This window comes from Aotus nancymaae, unplaced genomic scaffold (genome assembly GCF_030222135.1).
Source record: "Aotus nancymaae isolate 86718 unplaced genomic scaffold, 86718_ANA_hifiasm-v0.15.2.pri h1tg000059l, whole genome shotgun sequence".
In the NCBI taxonomy this organism is placed as follows: Eukaryota; Metazoa; Chordata; class Mammalia; order Primates; family Aotidae; genus Aotus; species Aotus nancymaae.
The window spans coordinates 31,029,814-31,055,984 of record NW_026988473.1 but is presented as its reverse complement, the minus strand read 5'-3'; the positions used below and the strand labels follow the sequence as shown (position 1 = coordinate 31,055,984).

General features: G+C 38.2%; 1 protein-coding gene across 1 annotated transcript in view; it reads right to left on the bottom strand.

Moving 5' to 3' along the window:
- Nucleotides 1-26,171, bottom strand: part of KCNA4 (potassium voltage-gated channel subfamily A member 4) — a 236,875-nt gene that overhangs the window by 148,346 nt on the left and 62,358 nt on the right. The window contains exon 2 of the mRNA XM_064365075.1: nucleotides 4,947-5,042. The gene's annotated coding sequence lies outside the window, so the exon portion shown is untranslated. The remainder of the gene's footprint in view (nucleotides 1-4,946; nucleotides 5,043-26,171) is intronic.

Sequence of the window (26,171 nt, the reverse complement as noted above, 5' to 3'; positions counted from 1 at the left end):
GCTGCTCAGTATAGTCTTTGCCAGTGCAAAGTGGCTTGTTACAATTTTGCTGTCTTCTCATTCCAAATGCAATTTCAAAACCAGCAAAGTCAGAGCTGCCACTGCAGGTGGAGATTTTGTTTATCAAATGAGCCAACCTTAAGTGTTCCCTTAGTCCCTCATTTCTTCATTTGCTCATTTAATTATTCTTAATTTCTGCCTCTGCTTTCTTCAGGTGCTTGTAATCAAACTAGCCTGTAAGGCTGCCCTGTTCTCTACCCAAATATTTCTCTGCGTAATATCCTTTCCTGAGCACTCAGGGCTCATGACCTCTCCCTATTGTAATGAGCTGTCTTCCTTAATGAAACAAATCTGGGATTCTCTAGCTTTCTCATTTGAAAGATAAGCCAATCATATTACATTTTCATGAATGCATAATATCTTTGTCCTCTTGCAGTTTCCCTCTGCCTGAAACAACACATCTCCAACTGTTGGCATAGCTAAATTCTTATCTCTCACACTGCAACCCACATATTCCTATCTCCACAAGGCCTTTGCTGATCCCCACCTCTCCAACAACTGCCATACTCTATTATCTTCTTATATGTTTCCAAAATAACTTTAACAATTACATCATGCTTGAAATCAGTTTTTCAATTTCTGTAATCTATTCTTGAATATTACTGTACAAGATCAGGGACTATGTATACCTTATTTATCAGCTTATCATGATCCAGAGAATCTAGAACCATGCCTGCCACCAAGGGGCCCTTAGTATATATAATATAAATGAATAAATGGAAGGTAGAAACAAGAAATAGACAGGGGAAGGGATAGAGAATGAGTGGGTCTGACACCATCTTAAGGTGTTACCTTCTCCTTGAGTTATCTGCTTTGATCACTCCTGCTATCACCAGCCACCATGATACTCCTAGCAATGAGAGGCGGGATGGTTTTGTGTGGAAAGACCATGGTTTAAATCCAAGTTCTTCCATTTACTAACTCTAGAATTTGAGCAAGTTACCTAGCCTGGCTAAACCTGACTCTTTATTTAGAATATACTTTGCAGGGTTGCTGTGAGGATAAAATGAGATCATGTCTAAAAAAGTACATAATGGTTGCTCGATAAATATTAATTACTTTCCATCTCCACTCTCCCCCACCTCCCACCCAAAGTGTGCTGCTGTTTCTTTAACACTTTGGCTCAAGTGTGGACAAAAACATCTTCTCTTGGAACCACATCTGACACAGACTGGCACTTTACTAATTGCTAAGAGAAAAACAAAAGGCAATTAAATATAGAGAGCAGTGGCAATAAAAAAGCAGTATGGCTTCCTCCCAATAGAGTTTAGCTTCCAGTATAGCTACTGTTTTTTCAGACTCAAAGGCTCTGCTGTATTCTAAATGGAATCCTAAAGGGAAAGAGATCGTATGGGGCAAACAAATAGTTTCCCTTTCATTCATCTGTTCATTTATTCAGTAATTATTGCTTGTGTCCTAATTATCAGGGAATTATGCAGACCCCCTAGTTTGTATAACACACAGTATCTTACACAAAACAAAAACAAAACATCAGCCTAAAGATTAAAAAAAACCTGCAGGAAAATGAAGGTAAAATTGTGTTCCTCATGGTAGGAAAGTAAGGTTACCAGATTTTAAAGAGGCAAAAAAAGCAAGAAACTCAGCTAAATTTGAAAAATAGCTTTAATTGCTGTATTTTTCTATAAAAGCTGAAATAAGGACATTTAAATATCCTGACAAAATCATTGTAAGATACAAGTCAAAATCATTACATACAGGACATGTCCTGTATACAGAGAATACCTAGTTAACCTACCCCAAGCGGTGGGGCCCATAATCAAAGGCTAAGTTGCACCCTTAACGTGAGGTTTGAGAATAGCCTTTGATCAAGGGAGGAGACTTCAATCACTGTCAGACATACCATATGCAGAGAATGCCAAGGATAGACTAGACAGAGGAGAACTGAGGAGAGCTGAATGGTAGGGAAGGGTGGTCCCAGGAGCTGGCAGGACCAAAACAGATTATCAGCCAGATGCAAAGAGAGGAAAACACCCACAAGAGCAAGAAGCGGGTCAGGGAACAGCTCAGCTACCTGTGCAAAAAATGTGCTATTCAAACTACTTAGCAGCTGGTAAGCAGGCACCAAGCAGCTAAAATGGATGCAGTCCTGGAGGCCCTTTGCCATGCCAGGGATTAACTCTTAAGTTGCTAGACCTTGAAAAGGTTCAGGAGATCCAGGAGAGGGTCTATGGTGGCCAGAGTGCACATGCATGGGGTCATTTAAGGAGCTAAGGATAGAACTATAATATTTTCCCCTGGAAAATAATTATTTCAGTATTTGGACATGAGCATAGCAATTTTATTTTGCACCAGAAAATATCAGACCTGCCCCAGTCGGTTCTCAGAAGGGACAGTGCTCAAGGCTCAGAAACAGGCTCTAGCACTTCTGAGCCCTGCTGATTGTAGCCTGGAGCTTCTAACTGTTAAACATGTGTGGAGGGTGCTTGAGTTTACTTTCTCACAGGCATCTGATTTCTTTTGCAGCTAGGGGAGAGACCAGGATAGAAGCCAGAAAATATTAACATTAAATCTCTCTCACTTATCTCACATCTACCTTTCCATTTGGCAAGGATAAAATCAATGTCTCTTCTCTGGGGCTAAAAACTTGAAGAAGGATACTGACGCAAGTAAACATAACTATAATATCAGGTATACTATGGAAAATAGAATCACACTAGAAGAGTTTAAGTAACATTGGTGGTCATCTGTTTATTCAACATGCATTTGTTTTTAACATCCACCCTATGACAGGCATTGTGCTTTGCCATGGAATAATAATTTTAAAAATATAATGCTAGCTCTCACTTAGTGAATGCTTTATTTGTATAATTCTATACTGTGTACTTTATACACAGGTCCTCAACTAATCTTTAAAACTTCTCTTCAAGGGGTTATTACTATGCCCATTTTACAGATGAGTTAATTGAAATTCAGATAGTTTAAATAACTGTCACAAAATGCACTGCTGGTAAGTGGCAGAGTCAGGACTTGAACCTAGGTGCATCTGACTACAAAAATTCTATCTTAAAAGAACTTATAACAAAGGAGAAAAACTCATAAAGAAACAGTAATAGTGTTAAGAGATGAGGGTTCTGATGGAGGGAAATGCAGGGTACACAGGAGCCAAAAAGTGAGCATCTGGTCCAATCTGGGGGTATCAAGAACAGCTTCTCAATACAGTCCCAAAGAAGGTGACATTTGATCTAGTCCTTAATCCCAGATGATTCTCAAATCATTCCAAAATAAATTTCAGCAACTATACACACTGACTAATTTCCTTAGCTATACCAGAGGCAAAGCACTTAAGAAATTATTACACCATTGGAGAATTTCAACAAATTGCCAAGAAGATGGGGTAATAGGAAAAATGTAAATCTTGATGAACAACTTAAAAGTGTAATGGGGTACCTGGTGAGTCTCCCAATTATTATCATATATCCTGTCAGGGTGATTGATGCTACAGAACATAATTCTGCTGAAATACTATCTGTCTTGTCAAAAAGACAAGTTGTAGCTGCCATCGGGTAGCTGTGTGATGCCTGGCGTCTTAAAGGAAAGAGAGTAGATGCTAATTTGTAGGAATGGTAAGAATGACATAAGCTTCTGAGAAATAATTACTAAGTAAGGGACTCACCTTAGAAGGCTGCTTTGGGGTTCTGAGTGTTTACCCATCCACCAGAAAAAGATAGTCCTAAAAATAGATGGTAGAAGTGATCAACTGTTGTCAGTAACTGCTTGGTGAGGGGACAGCAGAGCAGAGTGGTACAAGCACCAGGCAAAGTTTCAAAGACTGAACTTCTGATTCCAGATCTCCTACTAGATGTCACTGTGATCTTGGGCAATTGCCTTAACCTTCTTGATCTGCCCTTCCTCTCTAAAGAGAATCCAGTACCAGGACTTCATTATCCGTAATATTCTTTCTATCTCTAAACTATAAGCTATTCAAGAGGCAAAATTCAGGATTAGTGTTTGAAGAATCATTTCCTTAAGAAAGAAACTAGGAAAACCTTTGGTAGTCCATCCAAAGTAATCATTACCTTTAAAAGTCTATGTTTCATGACAAAAAATTGATTTTTTTACCCTTTTCTCACAAATTAGAAAAGATTAATTAAGGCAAACGGCATCTTCTATGACTTTCTGCCAGATTCCACATCCTTCAATAATAAATGAAAATATGTAAATAATTTCACCACAGAACTTGGCTCTTAGTGGCTGCTCAATAAATACTACTTTTTTCTGCTTTCTCTAAGGGTGTTGGGTATCTAATATTCACTTCATTGTTGGACTTGCCCATCCTAAGTAGAGATTCTTTACTCTCTGGTTAAAATTATAACGGGATATATAGGGAAGTTGTTCCTTCCCAAACATCTCCACTCAGCTAAAGAGATCTACATTGCCAGTGACTCTCAGGTTGGCCAACATTGGTCTCCTACAAGACCCTGCAAAATTTCACTCCACATCTCTTTCCAAGTTCCAAAAATTTTGAGAAATACAACCAAGAGTAAATCAGAAATAACCCCACCTATCCCGATTATTACTAATAAAGACCAAGTTAAAGGACACAGACTATGGTATGATAAGCCACCTTGGCCTGCAAGCTTCTTGTCAAACTTAGGTGATTACCTACTGAGAGGGAAGTTGGTCTTTACCTACAAAGGAAGAACAACAGTGGAGGAATTTTCTCTGTAGTAAAAGAAAGAAAGGCAGAGTAAGGCCAAGCAGACCCAGCAATACTTTCCAAGTTTACAGTCAGTTAAAACACTCCATCACCCCAAGGAGAAAGTTTGAGAGGCTAGTACTGCCCTCTATTAGTCCATTCTCACACTGCTATAAAGAACTACCTGAGGCTGGGTAATTTATAAAGAAAAGTGGTTTAATCTACTCACAGTTCCATAGGCTGTACAGAGAGCATGGCTGGGGAGGCCTCAGAAAACTTACAATCATGGTGGAAAATGAAGGAGAAGCAGGCACATCTTACAAGTCTGGAAAAGGAATGAGAGAGAGAGAAGTGCTATACACTTTTAAACAACCAGGTCTCATGGGAACTCACTCACAATCATGAGAAGAGCAAGAAGAAATCCACCCCCATGATCCAATCACCTCCTGCCACGCCCCTCCTCCAACATCAGGGATTATAATTTGACATGAGATTTGGGTGGGGACACAAATCCAAACCATATCATGTGCCCAGAAAAAAAAGTCCCTCAATACGGATCCCAGGAGCAGTAAAAATGCATTCCCCTCATTTCCAAAAGATGTTCCTTCTAGAAAGTCATGAAAGAAAAAAGTGAACAAAAAAATTAAAAACCAGTTTTGCAGTTACACTAGGAAAAAGGGGTTCAGGCAATAGAAACCATACCATGATCCTATGGAAGCAATGACAATTATAAGACCTTCCTCTCAAACTCTTTGAATTTCTAAATGTATGCCCTTCATATCCAAAGGAAAGGGAGTCTCAAGTGAAAGCCTTGGCCATTCTGAGGAGCAGAGCTGGGGCTAATTTGCTGTGGCTAGCAAAATGGAGGGAGTCATAGTAAGGGAAACTATGTCCTCTGGGATGATCACTCAGCCAAAAAACTACTTGACCAAATGCAAGCAGGGTGGCAGCTCCACAGCCCAGAAGGAGGCCAGCTCCTAATCGCAATAACTCTCTGGGGAAATGCTTCCAACAGGATATCTGAGTTGTTAGTTGATTAGGTTTTGGTTAAATCAATAAAGCCTCTAAAGTTAACTATCTACAAGATATTGCTCTACAATCATAATGCAAGGAAAAGTGTTTATTATGAACTTTCTCTCTCTTAGGCTTAATTATTTAAGCACTTGTGATTCAGCAGTTTTCTTCCTGCCTCCTCCAGAAACCAATCTGAGAAAAACATTTCACAGAGGTAAATCTATTTCCAATGGACAAATGAAACAAATGAAAAATGGACTTATTTCTCAATTATATTCAGGAGAAGCACAATATAGTTAATCAATCAATAAGCGTTTAGCTTAGAGCAGTGAATGCTACCATGTACTGAGTGCTTATCATGTGTCAAATTCCAGCTAAGTGCTTTGTGAACATTATCTCATTTAATCTTTACAACTTCCTTGCAAGGTAAGCATTATCTTCATTTTTAATTTTTTTGTGTGCAAACACTATGGTGACTTAATCTCCACTCTTAAATGTGTAAATAAGTCAAGTCAGCAAAAGAAAGAGACAAGATTCAAATTTAGGTCTATTGATGTTATGGATTGAATTTTGCCCCCATCACCCCCAAGTTCTTGTGTTGAAGTCCTAACTTACAGTACCTCAGAATGTCTCCTTATTTAGTAATAGGGTTGTTGTAGATGAAATTAGTAAAGTTAAGATGAGGTAATATGGAATAGGGTGGGTTTCTAATCCAATATGACGGTATTCTTGTAAAAGGGAAACATTTAGACACAGACATGCACACAGAGAGAATACTATGTGAAGCCAAAGGCAAAGATCAAAGTAATGCTTCTACAAACCAAGAAATGTCAAAAATGCCAGCAAACCACCAGAAGCTAGGAGAGAGGCATGGAATAAGTTTTTCCTCACAGTCCTCATGAGAAACCAGCCCTGCTGACACATTGCTGACACATTGATTTTTGACTTCTAGGTTCTAGAACTGTAAAACACCAAATGTCTGTTGTTTAAGCCACCCATTTTGTGGTACTTTGTTACAGACCTAACAAATATATACAGGTAGATTCCAAAATGTATCCCTTTCCAATTGGTGATGTGGTCGACTGGGCACTACTGAGTCCATGCACTTAGTTGGACACGCTCGTACAGACCTTTATTAGATTTGGACTGACATTATGAAGATGCTTTGAACAGTATGTCTAGAGGCTATGACTTCCCTGAAATCTCACCTTCCCCTGGCTTGACCCCTTCCTCACCTGTCTAATGTTTCTGAGAAATACATATTGTTTTCATCCTTTGAATTAGCAGGTCACGTGTTATTAATTCATTCACTTAAAAATATACTTAATAAGAACCTTCCCTATTTCTACTAGTCTCTCATGGAGCTCACAGCCTCACAGAGGAAAATGACGTCAAGAAAACTGTTATATCTAGAATTATGACAAGCATATTTTATAGGCTTGTTTTAGGATCTTTTCAAAATCAAGATTGATCTTTGCTGTTCTAAGCCTTATTGTGTTTCTTTTTAAAATAAACAATAAGATAGATATTTCAGATTACCAAGAGATGGAGACCAAAGGATTATTGAATTGTTTTCTTTACTTTGCATTAGAGGGAATGATAAGCAGTATTTGACAATTATCTGTACTGCTTTTCCAGAACTCTGCTGTTGAGATTTTGTCTCTTTTCAAATATCCAAGAAGCTTTTAACTCTGAACTATTCTTATGCTTCCACCATAAACAACTAGAAAACAAGACAATGTTTTTAAATTTGAAAAAAAAACTATTTTTAGATATTTAATAGTAGGCAATGCATAAGTATGACCTATGAGAGAAGGGGAAGAAGCAAAGTGAGACTCATAATTACCCCTGTTTTTTAACTGAAGCATTTTCCGGACCACGGAAGGGGAAACCAAGCAGGGCTAAGCAGCCTCCCTGGATTAAGGAGACAGAAATGAGTCTAGGAAAGCTGAGGCAGCTGAAATTTGTGGACCAGAGTACCAGAGAGAAGGAAACTACACAGAAAACAAGCTCCAGAAACCTGCACAGAGGTTCCCTGGATTCTTTAGCTGAAAAAGTAATATGCAAGCATAGGGTGATATTGTACAAGGCCAGGCAAAGGACTATTGGGAGCTGTAAACTGAAAAATTCGAATTGCTCACACAAGGCTATGAGACAGCTCACTTCCAGCTAGCCAAAATGGAGAGACATGTTGACTTGTTGACTTTAAGGATTCAAAAGAGAATCCAGAAGCATCACATCTTAACAGTAGAAGAAAACCACACTAAAGGCTACTCTAGACTAGCTTTATAGCTTAAAAATGAACTTCAGAATTCAGCTTACACAAATAACTTAATAGCCTTCCAAAGGAGCCCAATATTATTTAGAAGGAGACAGCAATATCTATCTAGTCCCTCAACATTGTGAAACTCACAATGTATACCATCCAAACAAAAATTATTAAACATACCAAGAAGCATAAAATATGATCTATAAATAGAAGAAATGAAGAGAGGATGAAGGTAGCAGTTGAGGACTTTAAAAGCTATAAATATCAAGAAATTAAGAAAAAAATAAACATAATAAGGAAATAAATGCACCCTATAAAAAAGAAACACGTAGAACTTTTAGAACTGCAAAACACACTATCTGAAATGACAATTTCATTAGATGGGCTTATGATCATACTAGATATTGCAGAAAAAGGGATCAGTAAATTTGAAACATAGCAATATCAAAAAGCCAAACTATAATACAAAGAGGAAAAAGAAATTTAAAAAAAAAAAAAGATTCAGTGACCTAGGGAACAATAGCAAGCTGTCTAAGCCACTTAAGTTGAGTCTCTGAAGAGAGAAGGAGGAAGGGGTGTGAAAAAATAAGCAGGAAAAATATATTTGGGGTAATAATACCTGAAATTTTCTCAAATTTGATAAAAACCATAAAACTATATATTAAAGAAACTCACTGAACCACATGAAACATATACCCCAAGAAAACTACACCAAGATATGTCATAAATTAGCACAAGTTTAGCAAAGCCTACTGCAAATCAGTGATAAAGACAAAATCTTAAAAGCAGTCAGAGAATAAAAGACACATTACATTGAGGAGAATACATATAAGACTACAGTATTCTCATCAGAACAATGCAAACAAAGAAGACAAAGTACTGAAATAGCCAACGAACACATAATAAACTTGCTAACCTAAATTCTATAACCAGCAAAAAAAAAATCCTTCAAAAATTGAGTTAGGACTTTTTTTTCCAAAAATTCTACTTTTGTTTTAGATTCAGAGGCTACATGTACAGGTTTGTTAAGTGGCTACATTGCGTGATGCTGAGTTTGCGGGTATGTGATGTTATGATTATACATTGGTTCCCGTCTGTGGGTCCCACCTCATAACTCTCATAGCTCTTGTTACAGTCTTTTGTTATAAGGCTGGATATGTTAGGCCTTGGGGGCAGCCTTCTGATCTACCTTCCCTTCATCTGCCCCAAAACAGGACTCTAATGTTCCTCTGTCTTCCTGATTGTGGATCTTAAAATCTGGTTTGATGATTTTTGCCTTTTAATTCAAGTGCTCAGAACCTTCACATTTAACATAATTTTTTATATTCTTGGGTTTATGTCTACCGTACTGCTATTTGTTCCACCTATGAGAAGGTCCCACCCTATACCCTGGGGAAAGGAATGCTTCCATAAAAACCCAGGAGGACAGGGTTTAGTGAGATTCTGGATAGCTGCACACATGGAGGTTCCTGGAGGGTGGCACACCTACGGAGGACATGGAAGTTCCATGCTCCTTCTTCCATAATTGACCCTATGCATCTCTTTATTTGTATCCTGTGCAATATCCTTTTTGATAAACAGGTAAATGTCAGTGTTTCCCTGAGTTCTTTGAGCTGCTCCAGCAAATTAATTGAACCCAGAGAGGGAGTATCCCTACTTGAAGCCAGTCAGGCAGAAGTTCTAGAGACCTGTGAATGGGGTGGTGGGGCAGGAGGATAGTCCTGGGAACTGAGCCCTCAACCTGTGGGATCTGACACCATCTCTGGGTAGATAGTGTCAGAACTGAATTACAAGACATCCAGCTGGTGTCTGCTGCTTGGTGTGTGGGGACAAAACCCCACAGTTTGTTCACAGAAGTCTTCTGTGTTGATGATTGTTATGGTGTGACAGTACAGGAAGAACACGAGTAGAGAGTTTTCTCTACACAGGGTACACTTGATCCCCTCACCCAGGGAGTAAGCAGAGTACACAGGCAGTTTTCAACCCTTTCCTATCTTCCTTTCTCCTCCATCTATTTGCCCCCAGTGTCTACTGTTCCCAACTTTATGGAGCTAGGTTATTTTTAATAAAGTTAATGTTGGCCAGGTATGGTAGCTCACGCCTGTAATCCCATCACTTTGGGAGGCTGAGGTGGGCAGATCATGAGGTCAGGAGATCAACACCAACCTGGCCAACATGGTGAAACCCCGCCTCTACTAAAAATACAAAAATTAGCTGGGTGTAGTGGTGCGTGCTGTAATCCCAGCTACTCTGGAGGGTGAGGCATGAGAATAGCTTGAACCCGGGAAGTGGAGGTTGCAGTGAGCCAAGACCATGCCACTGCACTCCAGCCTGGTGACAGAACAAGACTCCATCTCAAAAATAAAATAAAATAAAATAAAATAAAATAAAATAAAATAAAATAAAGTTAAGGTTGAGAGAATGTATTGCTAGAAAATGTTTATGTCTAAGAATTTGAAAGGATGTTTATTAGGAACACAATTTATCATTATCTTACATCAGTAGGGAAATGATATAATGTGTTTAAGAAAAGGTAAATATATGGGAAAATAGGAAAGGATTTTCTTCATTTTTTAATTTTAAAAATATATCATTGACTATTTAGAACAAAGATAATAATGTAATGGGGGATTAGGACAATGTAGAAGTAAGATGGAAATAGAGAAAAGAAGTAGATGGAAATAGAGAAAAATGGAAGTATACTGTTATAACAGTGGTCCCCAACAGTTTTGGTACTAGGGACCGGTTTCATGGAAGACAATTTTTCCACAGATCAAGTAGTGGAGTGGAGGTGAGGGGCAGGATGGTTTGGGGATGATTCAAGAACACTACATTTATTGTGCACTTTATATCTATTATTATTACATCATAATGTATAATAAAATAACACATCATAATATAGAATCAGTGGGATCCCTGTGCTTGTTTTCCTACAACTAGGTGGTCCTATCTGGGAGTGATGGGAGACAGTAACAGATCATCAGGCATTAGATTCTCATAAGAAGCAAGCAACCTACATCCCTCACATGCACAGTTCACAATAGGGTTCGAGCTCCTATGAGAATCTAATGCCACCACTGATCTGACAGGGGCGAAGCTCAGGCTGTAATGCTCGCTTGCCCATCATTCACCTCCTGCTATGTGGCCCAGTTCTTGATGGGCCAGGGACCCATACTCATCCATGGCCCAAGGGTTGAGGACCCCTGTGTTATAAGATATTTTCATTATGTGTGAAGTGAAATAATATTATTAGTGGTTAAGATATGTATTTTAAAACTAAGGATAAATAGATGATAGACAGATAGATAGATAGATAGATATTGATAAGCCAAAAATGAAGATAAAACAAATGCTAAAAAATAATGAATCAAGAAAAAAGCAAGAAAAGGGGGAAAATGAACGAAGAATGAATGGAACAAATAGCAATATGGTAGACATAAACCCAAGAATATAAAAAACATATTAAATGTAAAGGTTCTGAGCATTTGAATTAAAAGGCAAAAAATCATCAAACAAGATTTTTTGAAAGGCAAGACTCAACTATATGTTGTCTAGATGAAGAGTACATTAACTATAAAGATGCCAGGATGGAAAAAGAGATATCTTGCAAATACTAATCTTAAAGTTAGAGTGGCTATATTAACATTAGATAAAATAGAGTTTAGGAAAAGGAAAACTTACCAGGCATAAAGATGAACATTTTGTAATGACAAAAGGGCCAATTCATCAAGAATATGCAAAAATCAAAACTATGTATGCACCTAATAATGGAGCTTAAAAATATATGAAACAAAAGCCAATAGACTTGAGGGTGGGCACAGTGACTCATGCCTGTAATCCCAGCACTTTGGGAGGCTGAGGTGGGTGGACCACCTGAGGTCTGGAGTTTGAGACTAGCCTGGCCAACATGGCAAAACCCTGTCTCTACTGAAAATAAATAAATAAATAAAAATTAGCCAGGCATGGTGGTGGGTGCCTATAATCCCAGCTACTAGGGAGGCTGAGGCAGAAGAATTGCTTGAACCTGGAAGGCAGAGGTCGCAGTCAGCAGAGGCGGAGGTTGCAATGAGCAGAGATTGCCCCACTGCACTCCAGCCTGGGCAATGGAATGAGATTCTGTCTCAGAAAAATAAATAAATAAAAATAAAAGCCAATAGACTTTTAAAAAACTTTTCTTTCAATTTTTAAAAAATTTTCAATTGTTATTGAAAGTTTCTACATTGCTCATCCAGTAATTAATGGATCAAGGAGGCTGAAAATAATAAAGTTTATAGAAGAGTCAAAGAACACTATTGGCCCCCATTCTCTTCTGGCTAGTGGGGTTTCTGGCAAGAGACCCACTGTGAGTCTGATGGGCTTCCCTTTCTGGGTAACCCGACCTTTCTCTCTGGCTGCCCTTAGCATTTTTTCTTTCATTTCAACCCTAGTGAATCTGACGATTATATGCCTTGGGGTTGCTCTTCTTGAGGGATATCTCTGTGGTGTTCTCTGTATTTCCTGAATTTGAACATTGGCCTGCCTTGCTAGGTTGGGAAAGTTCTCCTGGATAATATCCTGAAGAGTGTTTTCCATCTTGGTTTCATCCTCCCCGTCACATTCAGGTACACCAATCAAACGTAGATTTGGTCTTTTCATATAATCCCATATTTCTTGGAGGCTTTGTTCATTTCTTTTCACTCTTTTTTCTCTAATCTTGCTTTCTTACTTTATTTCATTGAGTTGATCTTCAATCTCTGATATCCCTTCTTCCACTTGATCAATTCAACTATTGAAACTCGTATATGCTTCTTGAAGTTCTCCTGCTGTGTTTTTCAGCTCCATCAAGTTGTTTATGCTCTTCTCTAAGCTGGTTATTCTAGTTAGCATTTTGTCTAACCTTTTTTCAACATTCTTAGTTTCTTTGCATTGGTTTAGAACATGCTCCTTTAGCTTGGAGAAGTTTGTTATTACCCACCTTCTGAACCCTCTTTCTTTCAATTCATCAAACTCATTATCCATCCTGTTTTGTTCCCTTGCTGGTGAGGAGTTGTGATCCCTTAAAGGAGAAGAGGCATTCTGGTTTTTGGTGATTTCAGCCTTTTTGCACTGGTTTCTTCCCATCTTCATGGGTTTATCTACCTTTGGTCTTTGAAGTTGGTGACTGTCAGATAGGGTCTCTGAGTGGATGTCCTTTCTGTTGATGTTGAAGCTATTTCTTTCTGGTTTTTAGTTTTCCTTCTGACAGTCAGGCTCCTCTGCTGCAGGACTGCTGGAGGTCCACTCCAGACCCTGCTTGCCTGGGAATCACCTGTGGGGGCTGCAGAATAGCAAGGATTACTGCATGTTCTTTCCTCTGGTAGCTTTGTCCCAGAAAGTTACCCATTAAATGTCAGCCAGAGCTCTCCTGTATGAGGTGTCTCTTAGTATACACGGGGGGTCAGGGAGCCACTTGAGGAGGCAGTCTGTCCCTCATCATAGCTCAAGTGCTGTGCTGGGAGCTCCATTGATCCCTTCAGAGTTGCTGGGGAGGGATGTTTAAGTCTGCTGAAGTGGAACTCATAACCAGCCCTTTTCCTAGGTGCTCTGTCCTGGGAAGGTGAGGCTTTATTTATAAGTCCCTGATAGGCTATTGCCTTTTTTCAGAGGAGCCCTGTGCAGCAAGAAGGGAGTCTAGTCCAGTTAACTTAATTTACATCTATAAAACCTTTTGTCCCTAAAGAGTGAAATGTGCATTCTTCTCAAGTGCATTCAAATGTTTAATGAGTTAATATTCTACAGGTTGAGCTATGAAATATGCCTCAAAATTTTAAAGTTGATAGAAATTTTATGAAGCATGTCTTTAAAATAAAATGAAATTAACCAATCAAATCATCAATAAAAAATCTTTTAAATCTTTCAAAATTTGGAAATTAAGCTACATGCTTCCAAATCAAATGATCCATGGGTCAAAGAAGAAACCATAAGAAAAACAGAAAATATTTTTAATGGAACAATAGATGTGAAATTAGATGTGATTGGCCTTAAATGCTTACATGATAAAATAGGTTTAAAATAAATTATATGAGCTTTTACTTTAGGAAATTAGAAAGAGTATATTAAACCCAATATAATTAAATAATACCTACACATATGCAATTTAAAAAGTGTACGTCATAATAAAAGTAGCTCTAATTTTATAACCATATTTGATACTACTTAGAAAAACTGGAAAGAGCTATCTATTTTTTCAGAAATTATGTGTATAATTTGATTAATAAACACTATGTACAATTTAATTATATGTTCATTCTCAAGCTGTAAATAGATATTTGTCCATATATGTCCATTTCTAATGGTTTGCTGAAGAGTTGTAGCTTTAGTTTTGTTTACTAATCAACATTAATGATATGCCTATTATGTGCAACCTTTGCTAGATGCAAAAATCATGCATGCATAAGTATCACTCCTGCCTTCAAATACAATATATTATAATCTACCACATAAACAGACAAGGAAACAAATTACTACAACACAGCAGGCATAAGACTAGGTGCCAAGGCAGTCTGAGGAGGAGGGAATGATGAAGACTCTCTTTCACATGGCTCCCCTGCTTCAGATACAGTTAGGGATAAGGTCGCATCTGACATGGGGTCATGAAGCATAGTCTTTATATGCTGTTCCTTCTCTTTGAAGGTTTTGGCTCCATGGTGCAGTATGAGGAGGAATGAGTCAACAGCACATTTAGAGGATTAAAGATAGAGTAGTGATCTGTGGCTAAACTGGTAAGTGGGATTGGGATTAAGCAGACCAATTGGGACAGGAGCCTAAGTAAGGAATGTGATAAAGCCAGTAATGCAGATGGAGGCAGATTATAAAATTTCAGTCTGCTCTTTGGGGAATTTATTATTCATGTTTATGACCTACCATCCTCAACATGGCCAAAAGCAATGCATAGAAGGGATTCTGAGTTCACCAAATTAAAGACACCAAAGAAAAAGTTGCAGTCATGTTTAAACTGGCAAGGAAAGGAGGGGATGTGCTATTATATTGAATAGAATTCTAAAAGATTACCTATTTTAGCATTATTTTTCTTAACATACTGTGTTTAAGCAGTTCTAACAAGGTTTGATCACTTTATGTATTTAAATACTTGTTCATTTAAGCAACAGTTAAGCCCCAGAACATTTTAATACCCTTTAAATCCATCAGATGTTAGGTACACATGATTTTTTATATGGTAAACTTGAAACTTGCCTCTGTCTAGATCATTCCTAGCCAAGCCAGTATACTCCAGGTCTCTGCTTCTATAGATATCAAGTGGGGGTGCTTATTTTTGAAATTACTTATTTACAGGACTAAAAATCAAAACAAAAGAAAAACAAATGGAGACTCAAAGTGAAGAGCTTTTCACTATTGTTTTGTAGGGAGTCCAGGCATGTCAATTTTATTTCTTAAATAAAATTTATGTATATGTTACAAGAAGAAATACCAAGCAACTGATTTTATAGGCCAGTTAATGTGGCCTTTAAACTATGCTTTTAGTAATCAAAAGTGAACAAATGTATATGCCTATATTTAGGTTAAACTAAAAAACAAAAAATGAATTATGCACAAAATTTATTTTAGTAAAATTGAATGGTCATTAAAATGAGAATGAAGAGGCCACTTATAACAACATTTGCCTTGCTCCATGCTAATCACTTTCATTTTAAAATAATCTTCTATGGCATTTTGATCCTTAAAAACACTCCACTTAAAGAATTATATGGGAGGTTCTGACCTGTGATGTGTTTCTCTTTTGCCAAAAAGTACTTGCTGAAGCTAAATGTGACTGTGGAATTTGGGGAGCACTAATTTCAGTTCAGTTTGGCTAGGCCAGTGTCTGCAATAGTTGCAATGCTTTTGGTTTCTAACTTTTTGCTTCCCAGCCCAGGATAAAGTTTTTTTTCTTTTTCTTTCCTGTTGCTGAAAAGCAATCTGAAGCAATAGCTTTGAACTGATCCACATTACCATTGCAGTACAGAAGAAAGATAGTTGCTTCTATATAAGCATCAGCACCACTGGGTATATGGCTATTGTTAAACTCAGGTGGGAACTTTGCTTTGCTGGAAGTGACAGTGCTAAGAATCTATACAAGGAAACATTCATAAGTCTCACTTTACCAATGTTTCCTCTCTCCAAATAATAGCCATGAGTCCCTTAGCCAAAACTGTCTGCCTTGGGATTGAGGTTAATTACCATGTTATCATTTAGATGTTTGGGTTTGGATTTGATTTGGGCAAAACAAGTTTGGGGCAGTCCAGATTGATGTGAATGAATGATTTACTAATATGCTAACTCCGCATTTCAAAAGAGCATTCCTGTGCTAGCTTTACCTATTGAGAGATAAACATGGGCATGGGTACCTATCCATATTTAACCATGCAATATTGTCAATAGTCTCAAAAAGCCAGTTGCAATAATAAAAGGCATACCTCTGCAATAGGGATGGTACCAAAATGCATTTCAAAGCCAAATTAAAATGGAAGCACCCAATTATAAAATTCATTCTATTGGCCTGCCTCAATACAAATGCTAACAAGCAGCCTGAGAATAATCAGTCCTTGTAATCTGTTCAAACCAAAATGAATAAGCAAACCCACTCCTCTCTTTATGTTTGCTTCTTTATGAGAACATTGAGTGTAGAGGCATTAAATCATTTGTCTGCATCCTCAACAGCTTCTTCATAATAGATCAGTTAAATAGGGGAATGTTCTTTTTTGCCATTTTTATATCATCTGGCTGACTGTGTGGAGCTCTATAAAATGAAGTTGAAAGTGGCTGCATTTTAATGAATATACTTTATTTGATATTAAATGAACTTGACCAATAAATATCAGCTTACAACATAGTTTACCACATGTTTGGTGGGAAATAGATCTGCTGGCCAGTTAGGAAAAGGAATTAACCAGCAGCCCCTTTTCTTCCTTAAAGCCATTTATTTTTCTCATTGGAGAAGTAAAGGAGTGGAAAATAAATTGGCCTCAATTAAATGTTCTGATGTTGAAACTGTGTCATATACTTTTGAGTTAGGAACTCTGCAAATACAGAATTTTAGGCAGAGGGCAAGGAAGAACCTAAAAGGCAATGGAATCCTTAGAATCTAATATGAGATTTCCCAATATTTTAAGCAAAGTATCAATATGTAAGTTTATGACTCTTATTTCTCTTTTAAATAGACATGGAAAAGAGTGTTGAGAAATATCTTTCCGGACAATTAAACATAAGTATTACACAATTTTACCTGTCATAATATAGCTTCAAGTTAGTAAGTACAAAAAAACTTACAGTTTGAAAGGTCATATTTTCTTTATACCTTTATCTTTACATCCTTTTATACCACGCACATTCAAAGTTTTTATAGGGTTTTAGAAATATTAAATATGGGGGTACTACCAGGGTCGGGTAGAAGCAGTTTCATCATCTATAACACTACCAGTACAGTTCAGAAAAGTGGCAAAACATATAGTTCCTTTATGAGGTCAAGTTGCCTGTGCTTAAGAACCCTAAAAGCTGTTCTTCAGGAAGCAAATATAGAGCAAGAAGTATTAAATTTCTGTCTCATTTTGACTAAGTAAAACAGAAATCTTAGGCCTAGGACTCAGCTACTACTCCTTTAGTGAAATCAAAGAATAAAGGACAGTGAACATTTTTTGCTACCAATCCTTGTCTTGAGGACAAAGATATTCAAGATAGTCTGTGTGTGTGCAATGTGCCCAGGGTGCAAACCTCTGGGCCAGGGAATTATCAGATCCCTCTGGGCCTAGGGATCCCTGGTCTACTGGCAGAGGGAACTCCAAACACTGGGAGTGCTGTGGCCAGGACCCCATCTCCGCTCAGCCCCGCATCCCTAGATTTGGGCTCTGCAAGTTTCATTCAACCCCAATTCATGGGCTATAAGTTGTCTCCCATTTTTTATAAACTTTGAGTCCTGTAGAGGAACCTCTTGATTATACAGATGAGAAAACCTAGACTTAGAGGCAGGAGGCCTCATTGAGTGAGAGAATTAAATGGAATACAGGGCCTGTATTTCTTATTTTTTATCATATGTTAAGTTCTGGGGTACATGTGCAGAATGTTCAGGTTTGTTACATAAGTATACACATGCCATGGTGGTTTGCTGTATCCATCATCCTGTCATCTACATTAGGTATTTTTCCTAATGCTATCCCCACCTCAGACTCCTCCCTGCAAGAGGCCCCAGTGTGTGATGTTCCCCTCACACACACATTTCTTTAGTGTTATGGAGCTCTACGTCTCATTGTTTAATTATTGGAACTCTACGTCTCATTGTTTAATTATTGAGGGGATATTCAGGAAAGAAAGGCAACTGAGGCAAAGGCATTCTCTTTACTGCTTATCCTCAGAGGTGGTGACATCACTTCCACCTGCCTGTATTTTTCTAGCAGAGAGGTTGCTATTGATCCATGAGGGTAGGAGCTGGAGTGAAAGGGTGGTAAGCCAGGAGGCAGTGCAAACATTTAGGATTTACAGGCCAGAATATCACGTTTTAGCAATTTCTATTTCAGATTTGAATTAAGAGCCCAGGTGAAAGATGTTTATTTTGAGTTTTCAGAAATTCATTTTCCTGAATTGTTAGTCCTTACATATATCACTACTTTAAAAAATTTGGTTAAGAACTTACAGCCTCCTAAAAAAACTCCCTCTCAGGCAATAAGATATATCACCTGTCGCTCTGCCATCTGGACCATAATCTCCTTCCATCGGTGGGATGGGAAACTTGAAATCCATGTGACAGCACTTCAGGCAACTTAACAGGCTGCATTTAACTTACTTGCAATTAACTTTTCAGAGGGATAGTTGTCTTAAAAAGTGTTGGAAGTCTTGAGAGAATAATTGTATTTTCTTGGCTTTCTCTACATCTGCTTTATCACTTGACTACATGTTCTCCCAAATCTATGATTTCTTTCCAAAGAGTATACACTGAAAAATGCCTCATGACTCAAATTGCTTTTAAAGATATTAACTCCTTTTTACCTCTACTTTGAAACATACAGATCAAAGATGTTATTCACCAAAGGCCCAACTTCAGATTTTTCCCCATTCTGTAACTACTTTCACAGGACAATTGCATGTGTATTTTTATAGTACTAGTGGGGACATTATTAGAAATGTATTTTTAAATGATTCTGTAAATATCACCTGTGCCACTGTTCACTTGGAACTATCAATAAGAATCCTGCTGGATTTTAGTGGTCCCCCTTTTGTTTACCCCTTAAATGAAACTACCAAAAATTGCTTCAGTGAACATTTCTGTCATTTATTTAAGTCATCACTTCCTTGTTTTATGCCTATTGTTCCCATCCCTTAGTGTACATTAAATTTGATTTAGTCTCAGAAAGCCCTTAGCATATCTTCTCTGCCTGCAGCTTAGAATCAATGGGAAGTCTTCCTTATAACCTTTGAAATCTAGTTAAGCACTAGAGCTAATATATTTTCCAGTACATGGATAGGAGGGATTATTCTTTCCAAATGACTTCTTTTTTCCATCCAATTTGAAACTCTCAAATTGAGTACATATTATATCAGTTGGCCTCTCCTAAGAATCATCTGATGTACCTTGTCGTTCAAGAACAGATACTTTTTGGTTGTCCAAAAATATAAGGACAAAAATAAAAGTTGAATTGAATCATGAATTGGAGAGAGGACTGAAAGCCATCCAGTTCAATACTGTCATTTACTAGATGTTATCACTGAAACCTGAGATCACATGGGCTGTTTGTGATATGATCAGAAGTAGAACCCCACATTCCTTAGGTTTAGCTTCTCTTTGGACTCTCCCCACCATGTTATGAGAACACATGGACACAGGGAAGGGAACATCACACACTGGGGCCTGTCGGGGTGAGAGGGGCTAGGGGAGGGATAGCAGGGGGTAGGGGCATTGGGGAGGGATGACATTAGGAGAAATACCTAATGTAGATGATGGAGGGATGGATGAAGCAAACCACCATGGCATGTGTATATCTATGTAACAAACCTGCATGATCTGCACATGTACCCCAGAACTTAAAGTATTAAAAAAAAAAACGCTTTCTCAACCAAATTAGTTTATTTAAATTGGCTATCTGTGAAGCAAAAGATCAACACATACATTTGTCTTCCCTACAACATTTTTATGCCAAACTAGGCTGCAGCTCTGATGATCAAAATAATAACAACATAGTGGCTCTATGGAAACAGGAATTTCATCAACTTCACTCACTTCTGGGTAAACCCTTGGCACTTAATAGATACCATTAATGGGATGGTTAAATTAGATTGATGTAAACTAAACTGAGAAGCTCTTTCTCCTGAAATTCCCATCCAGTTTTATCTCCAAGAACCATCCAAACCAAAATTAATCTCCTTTTGGCTTGAACACTATTCCAGTAAGGAGAAAACCATGTTCTTGCTTGTAGCCTGAAGATTAACAGTTCATTAAACTATTCTTTGAATAATCCAGTTTTCAGTCTAGCTCTTCCACAATCCTGATCAATATTCTTTTGCGTTAAGGGCTTATATAAAGTATGGAGATTTATGAAGAGCAAAATTGACCCAGACTTGAGACATCGAACACCTGCAGACAATAGTTTTGAATGAGAGGTCTTTGAAAACATAGAATGTCTTAACAATATGCCCTGAGCAACTGGTCCTGTTCCTGACACATACTAGGCTCTGGTGACTATGTCTAAATGACTGGATCCCAGCACTGTCTTACTGCTTTCTTGGTAATAATGTTTTTCATATTGAGCATGTGGTCAAATACCACTCCCTTTCACATAAACTTCAATTAATTTTACATAGCAAAGCTTGAAGCCACTAAGGCAAAGCATTTCACCCATCTCAAAGATAAGCATTCCTTTCTTGCACTCACTGTTACTACCTGCCAATGTAATTCAGTCTACTTCCTGAATTCAGATTTTATATAATTTATTCCTTCCAATTTCCTTTCACCTAGAAAAACAGGAAAAGTATATTCAAGGCAAGTGAAAGAAGGAAGTGAAAGATCTAAGACCTATGGAAATGTCAATATTGCTAATATAAACACAGAAACTTTGTTTATACACCAGGGCCCATCCAGAAAGGTAGCTAGGGAATACTGGCCTGGAAAACCCTAAGAGACAAATACGTAATATAGTAGCTAATTTAGAGTAAAAATGTGAATCCATATCCCAACTTGACCCTTTTCTGTATGTTATTGGGCAAACTATGTAACCTCTCTGAGTTTGTGTCCTCATTTTAAAAATAGAGGTAATATTTATATAACTATCTCACAGTGAGAGCTAACATTTATATAGTAGCTACTATGAACAAGATACTATTGATTTATTAACGCACTTAATCTTCATGTAGACTTTGAAGTGGGTATTGAATTCTCATATAGCCTCTAAATTGGGTATTATTATTGTCTTCATTTTATAGAAGAAACAGGTTCAGAGAAGTTAACTAACTTGCACAAGACACACAGCTATTGAGTGGTGGAGTTGATATTTAAACCCAGGCAATCAGCTCTAGAGTCTTTGTCTACAGGCAGTGCACCATACTGCCTATACTAGCATGAGCATCAACTCCAGGATATCAACTTTATTATTCCTTCTTTATTGCCACACTCCCCTCAGCAACAGGAAAGAAAAGAGAGCACTAGTAGAAGAAAGGCATTCACAACTCCTTCCTGACTAGTTCTGGGACTGTGGGCAAGTTATTTTATCTCTCTGGGCCTCAGAATCCTCATCTGGAAGATTAAAAAAGCATGCCCAGAAGTCATGAATTCAGGCTTAGAGATATCCAAAGAGGAAGGCAATGAATGGCACAAAGGTAAACTCTTGTAAGAGAAAAACACTTTACCTCCATATTTAGTACATAAATTACATGAAGACATAAAAGCACTCAATAAAATAGTAGCTCTCATCATCATTACTTTTCCCTCTCTATTCCCTTACATCTCTAGAGTTTTCAATTGCAGAAAAAGTTAGAAATGCTGTTATCTGTGCTACCCTCACCACTGCACGATCCCAGAGAAAGCTGTTGGTATAGAAATAGTCTTGAAGAGAAAGACCAGAGGAAGGCCAGCCACCAGCCCATTTCTGAGCCTGTTTAGTCTTCCAGCAGCTTGATCTTGACTTTTTGGCCAGCTCTGAGCCAACCACATAGAAGACTCTTTAGACTCAAGGCTATAAAAGCACAGTGTTCTGGAAGCAGTCATAACCTCCCAAATCCACTTAATCCCTTAATCCCCACCTCCCAGCAAGGCAGGAGCCCACACAGGATGCCTGCCTCAGCTTTCACCAGATAGCATCATCAAGGACCTGAGACCAGTCTCAGCCTCTCTGCCCCACTCATGAGGCCTCTGCTCCAAACTTCTCAAACCCTACACTTCCCGCTTTCAGAGGAAATGTTCTCATGTGTTGCTGGAGTTTGCTAATATGTGATGAAATCCAAAGTACATTTGGTATTTGGACAAATGTCAAATGTTTTCCCTGTGCACCAGATATGAAATATAAATGAGTTAAGTAAACAAACAAACAAAAAAAAGTGAAAAACAAGCAGGTTGCTCAGTGCAACACTGAGCCTCCTATCTGGCACTGCTTCTCTCCTCAAATAGAAGACTCTAGAAAGGTGAATGGGATTCCCACTACATCAGAAAATTAACTGCATTATGTGCTCACTATTGCCATTAGTCCCCATAACAGCAAGAATGAAAAGAGAACACTGGCCAAAAGTCAGTTAGAAAGCCTAGGTTCCATTCACAGCTCCTTCCCGAGTAGTTCTCTGACCCTGGGCAAGTCACTTTACCTCTCTAGGCCTCAGAATCTTCACTTGTAAAATGATAACATCTGGAGGTTCTCTAAGCATGGAATTCATGCTTAGAGAAGCCCAGAGAATAATACAATGAGTGACAACCGACTAAGGAATCTTCAACAGAAAAACACTTTGCAAATTTAATACATAATAATATTCTCCACTTTAATAAAGAAATATGCTAAATTTCATTTCTTAATCAATGTTTTATTTTAGAATAGCTTAAGATTTACAGAAAGGTTGCAAAAATATTAGAGTCCCCATATGCCCCATGGCCAGTTTTCCCTTTTGTTAACATCCTACATTAGTATTGCACATTTATCAAAACTCCTTTATCTTAAAATATGACAACCTCTCAACCTATCTACAGAGGTGGATATACAGGAGTACTTCTCTACTAAACCCAGTTAGAGAGACAATAGGGAGTGGAGGAGACTGCAGTTAACAGGCACAAATCCCAGCTATGGAAACAACTCAAGGTCAGCTGCTGTCTGCCACACCAAAATGCAGATTCTGTATTTCTAGGTCTCTGAGGAGGGGAGGAAATTATTAGTTTTTATGTCTGTGGTTTCTTTTTTTTCAGAGAATCTAGAAATCTAGATTTTGTGTGTGTGTATGTGTGTGTGTGTGTGTGTGTGTGTGTGTGTGTGTGTGTGTGTGTGAAATGTACCAATTTTTAAAGCTTGGCTCATTTTTCTTTTCTTTCTTAAAACACTATTCTGGCCAAACAAAACAGACATGCTCATGGAACTTGGCCTGTGACTTTCTGTTTGTGATCTCCAGTTACATTAGTTTCTATGGGCTAGTCAGCAGAGCTGATTCCTTCTGGAGGCTCTCAGGGAAGAATATTCCCTCGACTTTTTCAGCTTCTAGTGGCCACTTGTATTCTTTGGCCTCCTTGCTTCTTGCTCCATCTTCAAAGGGTACCACTTCAATATCTGCTTCTGTTATTAATTACATCGCCTTTTCTTCTGACTTGATGCCTCATGCATTCCTCTTATAAGAAGTGTTATGATGACACTGGACCCATTTGGATAATTCAGAATAATCTCCCATCTTAAGATCCTTAATCACATCTGAAATTCTTTTTTGGCATACAGGTAACACTCACAGGTTCCAGAAAATTAGGGTATGTGCACATTTGTCAGGGGGTCATCATTTAGCCTACCACATTAGTTTAGAAGCAAATTTCCTTTCCAGCTTTTATAAGAAAAGATTATCTCCCATCTCACTCCTAACCACGTAAGTCATTCTTACAATTCCATCTTCTTGGCCTCCTATCAGAGAAGCCACTCTGGCAAGTATTCGTAGGGCAGATGTCATGTGCCCATTAGTGTGCTAAGAACACAAGGGTGGAATGATTCTAAAAGAACAGATATTCTTTTCTGTTCCAAATGTTTCTGCTGTACTTGTGAAAGGAAAAGAATTACAGAAGGAGCAATGCTCTAAGAACTCACTTTACTTGAAAGACTTTCATTAGATCTAGAGTGAAACAATTGGAAGGTACACATTTATTTTTGCAGAATATTGTTTCATATCATTTACTGACACTTGACTGAACACTCATGAGTCAGCATTCCCACATAATAGGACTTCAATAATCCACACTAAAGAAGAGACAGACTATAAAAACACAGGCCCAGGATGAGGGTTATATGAAACTTTTGAGGGTGACCCAGCCAGGACCACTTTATTCCTCTAACCTAAGCCTTACATCTGAGTACTACAGCCATACATTATCAAGCAGGAAGGACATCTTTTCATTGGAACCCTAAAGTGGGCATCTTTAGGAGTAACTGTACTATATGTAAATCAGTTGGGCATTTTTTGGTGTATCTCTATCATATGTAAATCAATTACCTACCCATTTTCTCAGGAAAATATAGCTCCTTTTAACTCACTGAAATGCATTCTTGGCATCTCTTTGTACTGCTGACTAGTTCCATCCCTGCACATTTAGAATCAAAATCAAGAGTCAAGTTAGTTGAGGCCTCTAACATAAAACTTTGGAAGTAGAAGCATGATCACCTTTTCCCATTGTGGACTGGGGATATAAGGAGATAATCACTTGAGAGAGCAAACAAGACACAAAATCATCACACACAGAGAATAAAGTGATACCCAGAGAGGCTCACGGCTTTTATGTTTCTGCTTGCAGTGACTTCCTGAGGATCAGCTGCCATATTGCCTGAGTTCCAAGAGCCAGCCCTGCTTCTTTAAAATAAATTTCCTGTCTTTCCTTAGATGAGAACAAGTTGGCTTCTATTACTTGAAACCAAAAGTCATTATAGTCTCCTGAGATCTTTCAAAAAGCTTCCCCTAAAGGCTCCTACCCACTGCTGTCTCCACTAAACATGTCTTCCACTATTACTGCATTCAGATCTCTGTCCTTTAGGAACTATTTCAGAAGGATTTGACACCTGGCATCTGTAAGGCTGGAGAACAGAGGACACTCAACCAACAAAACTCTCACATCAGAGTAGTAGCAGTGAAATGTTTGGCCTAATTTCTCAAAATAAAGTCATTTTTATAAGTGGCTAATTTTCTCAAGTTCCAGTAGCTGAATCCTTTCATTTAAACCTTGAAAGTTTCAGGAAATTTATCTACAGTCTGGACACTGTCCAAATTCTAAAGAACAAATTGGAGCTTGATATACATATATTTGGTGCTTTCACTTATTAAACAACTATTGAAAGTATGTAAAGACAGATACACTCAATGTATTCCACTTATAGAATATGTTTGCCCACAATGCCTCAATAGAATGTTTGCACACAATTGTCCAGTGAGAAAGCTAGGGCAAGATCCTGTATTCCCATTTCACAGATTTCAGAGGAGTTACATAATTTGACCTATGAAAATGGCACTGAGTAATATGGCACTGAGCCCCTAAAGAATAAGTATCAAGTTGAACTAATCTTAATATGTGTATTAGTCCATTCTTGTGCTGCTATGAAGACATAGCCAAGACTGTGTAATACACAAAGAAAAGAGGTTAAATTGACACTTGCTTCCACATGGCTGGGAGGCCTCAGGAAACTTACAACCATGGCAGAAGGTCCTTCTTCACAGAGCAGCAAGAGAATGAGCTCCAGCAGGGGAAATGCCAGATGCTTATAAAACCATCAGATCTCAAGAGGACTCACTCACTATCATGAGAACTGCATGGAGGAAACTGCCCCTATGATTCAATTACTTCCCACCAGGTCCCTCCCATGACATGTGGGGATTATGGGAACTACAATTCAAAATGAGATTTGGGTGGGGACATAGCCAAACCATATTATGTCACCCCTGGCCCCTCCCAAATCTCATGTCCTCACATTTCAAAACATAATCATGTCTTCCCAACAGTCTGCCAAAGTCCTAACT